Genomic DNA, 6,833 nt, shown 5'->3' with positions numbered 1-6,833 from the left:
GTCCACTCACTGTAAAATCAATGCCCAGGCCAAACCGCTGGACCTAGAGACACCAAATTTGGGGAAAGCGCTCCCACCGTGGTGTAGGTGCTCGCTAAGAAGGGATTTTTTAGAAATTCGACCCCTAAGTGGGTCAAAAGGGGGGAAATGTGCTCCCCCATTGATTCCTATGTGGCTGCCAGGCAGCTGCCTCTCTGCACCCCCAACTCTCTGATTGGTCAGCTGCAGAGCTCAGTGTTCTGAGGTAAAAAAAAAACCCCAACAGTTACAGGCACAGAGCTAATGACAGTTGAGGAAATCAGGAGTGGCCAAGAACCACCTGTGAGGTGAAGCAAAGCTGCTGGCCCAGCCTCTCTGATGGCTTCCAACACTCCCCCTCCTACACTGGACAGGCAGCTGCCTGTCAAGTGTAGGAGAGGAGGTTCGGTGGCTTCCAATACACTCCCCCCACCTCCTACACCTAATAGGTGGGTTTCAGGTGCAGCAGCAGTTGCAAGGTGCTTAAAGCCATGAGAGAGCCTGTCCCAACAGTAACGCCTTAGTCATCCTGCCAGCCCTGCCTCCACAGTGGCTTCTAATGCTCCTCCCCCTCCCCATCCTACACTGGACATGCAGCTGCCTGTCAGGTGCAGGAGAGGAGGTGGGATGCTTACAGCTGCTGAGGAGGTTTGCTCAGCAGGATTGCCTTAGCACTGCTGCTGGCCAAGCCTCCCCGATGCGTTTAAATACAATCCCCCCCAACACCAGACAGTCTGGTGTCTGTCAGGTGTAGGAGTAGGGCAAGGGTATGAATGTTTATGGGGAGATAGTAAAGGACATTTCTAGGAGCCATTTTGATGCGTGCCTCCCTCATGAACCTGAAGAAATGTCCACCACATCACCACTCCCTCACACCAACATCCCCTCACACCTCTTACTGCCCCCAAGAAAGCTCCTGGCAAACATCGAGCCAGATACACCAACGCTACAAGGAGGAGGCAACTTAGGAATGTGGCAAACACATTTGCACATAGTACTCCTGCAGTGCAATGAGCTGCACAGGCCAAGTACCAGCAAGATCACCCTGAGGTGCTCAGAACAACACAGTCTCCATATGAGCAAAACAATCCAGGAACACAAGTAGAGAGGCCATCACTTTCGCGGAAGGTAGCAGGAGTTGACTTAACAGACGACTGCTTCTTAAATGGACAGTTCTATGTGGCCTGCTCCAGAGTGAGCTCATCAAGCAGTCTGGTGATCCTAGCACCTGAGGGCAAAACCACCAGTGTGGTCTACAGAGAGGTCCTTTAGTAGAGAGGAAAAAAGTATGTATGTCTCACTTCATTTCTTACACTACAATCTTCTCTGTTAGAATTCCTACAACAAATGTCACATTTCAAATTTACGGAACTTAAATACTGTAGCAAAACACGGGTAGCAGGCTAGTTTATCAACATAAATCATTCTCAAGATAGCCCCACCTATGAGTAATTCAGTTCAGAAACTGGGCCCATGGACAGACAAGACAGATCTTTCTACAAAGCCCCCACTTGCTTACTTAAATTTCTAGACCACCTTTCAACATTGCCAAAGCAATTTATGATATAAAACTAAAATATCATACAACTATTTAAAATTCAAACTAACCAATAAAACCAAACAAATAAGCAATTTAAACCACCAACATAAAAGTCTATTAGACACACTTATGCTATTAGAAAGGAAGGAACCTAACAGACTTTCCAACTGCTGTAAACTTGAAACTGATTTTTTGTTTGTTCTACCAAGTTTTCTTCAGAAAGTTTGTTTGACAGAATCTGTACAAGAAAAAGATGCGGAGAAACAGTGAAAGAAGGAGCCCACCAGAAGAGAAGAGGATGACCTCATGTAAAACGCCTGATGCCCCTTTTTTATTAAGTAAGAAAGACGAAAAGTATTGAGGCTGTCTTAAAAGATTCAGTAATGCGATGACAGCTCCTATTCTAGGGAAGAAAGAAGTGAGGTGATGGGATTTGGGCCCAGACTAAAGTCTTTATGGCAGGTAAGTCTTCATTATGTATTGAAAGGTCAGAAACACACAGGAGCTCATTTTAGAATAATAAAAAGCTTTTGACTTTATTAGGCTTTTATGGCATCTTTTTTTCCAGAGACAGAACTGGAGAGATTTGATTGCTTGTTTGATGGAATTTGACTTGCAGCAACATGTGGCTCCATTTGCATGGGGGGGGCACATTCTGTGTTGGTCAGTGAAGCACACTGAAAATTTATATGGGTGCTTTAAAAAAAATCACACAAGGCAGAGATATGTGATACTCTTCACAGATACTTCACACCTTGCTATTTCTCTACAAAAACATTTACATAGGAAAATACACATTTATTTAGGATGTGAAGTATGATGAGTATCCCCCTCCCCCATGCCCATATACTAATCAAACAGTAACAATGTGCCAGGAAACAACAGTGTACCACATGGTCCTCGTAGACAGGTGACACAGAACACAGGAGAAGTTTCTCACTGTTCTCACATTGGCCAGAGTAATATGGGAGAGGAAGCCCAATGATCTCTACATATTTCTATGGCCAGACTGCTTCTCTCTCTTCCACCATTTTTAATCTGCTTGAGAAATCACCTCTTCAAACCTTACCTGTGTCTCTTGGATTGTTTAAAAAACTGTGAAGACTAACAGTATTTTATTCCAGCATAAGTTTTCATAAAGCCCACTTCTTCAGATTCAAGGAATGGATTTTCACCATGTGGACATTTTTGTAGGAGTTATGAAAAACAAAAACAGACAACCAGATCAAGGGGCTGGGAAATGCAGGAAGTGCAGGGTGAAATGAAATCATGTAAAATCCTATTACAAACTAATCACAACAAATACAGAGGCTATCCACTAGTTATGCTTACACTAGTTAATGTACCTAATGGGCAGGGAGGCCCAGAGTTTGCTAAGATAACATCTATAGCATTGTTGTAACTGGAGAAGACCCTGATGCTGGGAAAGATTGAAGGTCAAAGACGGGGACGGCAAAGGATGAGATGGTTAGACAGTGTCATAGATGCAACGAACATGAAATTGAGCAAACTTCAGAGGACAGCGGAAGACAGGAGGGCCTGGCAAGATCTTGTCCATGGGGTCACGAAGAGTTGGACTTGACTGTGCGACTGAACAACAACAAATGATCAAATGGAGGAGAACGATGTAAGCTACTTTGAGTTCCCAATGGGGAGAAAGGTGGAGTATAAATGAATAAATATGGCATTATATACTGAGCTCAAAAAGGAATGTGATTTAATCTGCTTAGGGCATTTAATAAACTCAACCTATATACTATTAAAATAGAAAGCCCATCAAAATCACCAATTATCTTCTCTCTCTGCAAGCAAAACAGGTTCAATTCCAAGGTGTATACACATTTTGCAGACCCTGTTATTAGTTTTTCCTGACATTAGATTTGAAGAGTCACAGCTGAAAAATTACTAAACTACTGGATTCAGTAGCAGTTGTATACTTACAGACAAGATAGCAAATAGCGATGTTGTTGCTCAGAAAACTTCAAAAAAATTGTTTGATGCTTTTTATAAGGACTAAAAAATTACAAATCAGGGAGTAAATTTCCAAGAACTTTTCTTCAGGCTTGATGTCCAATTCAAAAAGAGGGGAGAGGGAGAAAGAAAACAATCTGGTTGGTAGAAAGCTTCCAAGCCTGCAACTTTTATAGGATTTGTTGCGTATTTAATAGGATTAGATGGCTGCAAACAGGGGTGGAAGTAACTTACATTTCTTACTGGTACTGGCTCTCTGAAGGCTGGAAGCAGAAGATGGGATGTCCCACACTAGTCTTTTCCACACTAGACTTTAAATCCCTGGTTCAACCCTGTCCCCGAACTTACATTCTATACTACACACTAGTTCACCCCTGTAATTATCTCAGGGTATTTTTTGTTTCTCTCTCATGGATCACTGCCTTGACGTGGCGAGGGGGCTTGCCTGGTTCAGTGAGGCTGTGGGCTATGCCACGGAGGGCCACCCATGATGGAAGAGGCTGAAGTGGACAGCAGAGAACTCAGACAAAATGTGATCCACTGGAGAAGGAAATGGCAACTCACTCCAGTATCTTTGCCAAGAAAACCCCAAAGACAGTAACAAAAGGCTAAAAGATATGACACTGGAATGTGAGCCCCTCAGGTATCCAATATGCTACTGGGGAAGAGCAGAGGGCAAGTACAAGTAACCCCAGAAAGAGTGCAGCGGCTGGGCCAAAGTCGAAAGGATACTCAATTGCAAATGTGTCTGATGGTGAAAGGAAAGTCCGATGCTGCAAAGAACAATACTGCATAGGAACCTAGAATGTAAGATCTATGAATCAAGGTAAACTTGATGTGGTCAAAAATGAGATAGCAAGACTGAACATCGACATCTTGGGAATCAGTGAACTAAAGTGGACAGGAATGGGCGAATTTAACTCAGAAGAGCATTATATCTACTACTGTGGCCAAGAATCCCATAGAAAAAATGGTGTGGCCTTTATAGTCAGCAAGATTGTGCAAAAAGCAGTAATGGGATACAATCTCAAAAATGACAGAATGATCTTGGTCCGAATCAAAGCCAAACCATTCAATATCATAGTAATTCAAGTCTATGCCCCAACCACTGATGCAGAAGAGGCTGAAGTGGACCAGTTCTATGAAGACCTACAACACCTCCTAGGACTAACACCAAAAAAAGATGTCCTCCTCATCATAGGGGACTGGAATGCTAAAGTAGGAAGTCAAAAGGTAACTGGGATAATGGACAAGTTTGGCCTTGGAGAACAAAATGAAACAGGGCAAAGGCTAACAGAATTTTGACAAGAGAACATGCTGGTCATAGCGAACACCCTCTTCCAACAACCTAAGAGGCGACTCTACACATGGACATCGCCAGATGAGCAACACCAAAATCAGATTGATTATATCATTTGCAGTCAAAGATGGAGAAGCTCTATACCAGGGATGTCAAACTCATTTGTTTTGAGAGCTGGATCGGACATAAATGAGACCTTGTTGGGCTGGGCCACGTGTGTCATAAAATGTAATGCCAGGTAGCGGAAATATAAACTTCATAAAGAACACAAACACAAAGATTTTTTTACTTAAAATAAAAACATGCTTAAAATATTAGCTCTGTAAGCTGCAAACCTACTTTTGATTTATTGACATTCACCACAGAAATCTCATGCTCAGAGTTATGAGTTTAGGACCCATGTTAAAACATGAAATGGCTAAGTGATTAAGAGAGTCTGGCGAAGCAAGCTATGATGCAGCAGCAGCAGAACTGGAAGCAGGAGATGGCCAGTTCCACCGCGGGCCTGATGGAAGCCCTCCAGGGGCCTGATCCAGTCCATGGGCTACATGTTTGACACCCCTGCTCTATACAGTCAGTAAAAACAAGACCTGGAACTGACTGTGGCTCAGATCATGAGCTACTCACTGCAAGATTCAGGCTTAAACTGAAGAAAGTTGGGGAAACCACTAGGCCATTCATGTTTGACCTAGATCACATCCCTTATGAATATACAGTGAAGGTGAAGAATAGATTTAAGGGACTAGACTTGATAGACAGAGTGCCTGAAGAACTATGGACAGAGGATCATGACATTGTACAGGAGGCAGCAATCAGCACCATCCCAAAGAAACAGAAATGCAAGAAAGCGAAGTGGCTGTCTGATGGGGCTTTAGAAATAGCAGAGGTAAGAAGGAAAGTGAAAGGCAACGGTAAAAAGGAAACATTTACCCAACTGAATGCAGATTTCCAGAGAACAACAAGGAGAGATAAGGAGGCTTTCCTGAATGAAAAATGCAAAGTAATAGAGGAAAACAATAGAATGGAAAGGACTAGAGATCTCTTAAAGAAAATTGCAGAAATCAAGGGAACTGGATAGAAATATTGATATCTAAAAGTCTCCTGCCTTCTCCTATGATGTCTTTCTGATAACATGCTGTGTCTTATTTCCTGTTGCAAGCCAAATGGCCTGACCATTTGGCCGGAGCAACTTGATAGCCATGCCATATACCACATTCCTTCACACCTTTTAAGGCTCCACACTAGGCCTCACATGAGGTTCGTCACATAGGCAATGAAGAAAGCTGGAGGTTGGGCCATCTGACTGCAGGCAGGGCCTCCAAACTTCCAGCCAATCCCACAAACCTGATGTTAGCAACCATGGCAACCAACAATTGGCCACACACCCCTGCTGCTCGCGATTGGCTGATGGCCATGGCTAATCGTGACTAGTAATTGGGGTATAATTGATTGATCCCTATGGGAGTGAGTCTCTTAGTTCTCCCTTCCTCCTCTTGTCATTGTCTGTTTTATGACACCTGAAATGCTGTCTCTTGGGAAACAAAGACCTGCTTTGTGACTTGGAGCACATGGGTGTGCAAAGATGGGATTTCCCTTCAAAATCCCTTGGACTATTTTGGACTGTTGGATGTTCCTGAATTGGTAACTATGTATCTTTAATGTATAGTTAAGGCAAAGAGCCATAGGTTTTTCTTGTTTTCAGTATCCTCTAATAGTCTGTTGCTATGCTCTGTACTGAATAAAGATCCTTCTTATTTCTAATTGCTTCTGATGTTGTAACTTGAGCTCCAAGGCTAAAATCTTGTGTCTAACGCTGACCACATAAAGAGCTACCCTGTGATATTATTAAGTCCCAGAGGCCAACTGAGAGTTTGGAATCTCGGCTCTCAAAGTTAGGTGGGGACCCTTGAAGAGATTCTGGTGGCAAATTGTTCTGAAAACCAGAGAGGGTATAGACAATCTCGTGGTTTGTTGTTTAATGCGCTGAAGATACAGGGTTCCCTC

The sequence above is a fragment of the Gekko japonicus genome, unplaced genomic scaffold (genome assembly GCF_001447785.1).
Source record: "Gekko japonicus isolate JY-2015 unplaced genomic scaffold, Gekko_japonicus_V1.1 scaffold2047, whole genome shotgun sequence".
Taxonomy (NCBI): Eukaryota; Metazoa; Chordata; class Lepidosauria; order Squamata; family Gekkonidae; genus Gekko; species Gekko japonicus.
Note: the sequence above shows the minus strand (reverse complement) of the source record.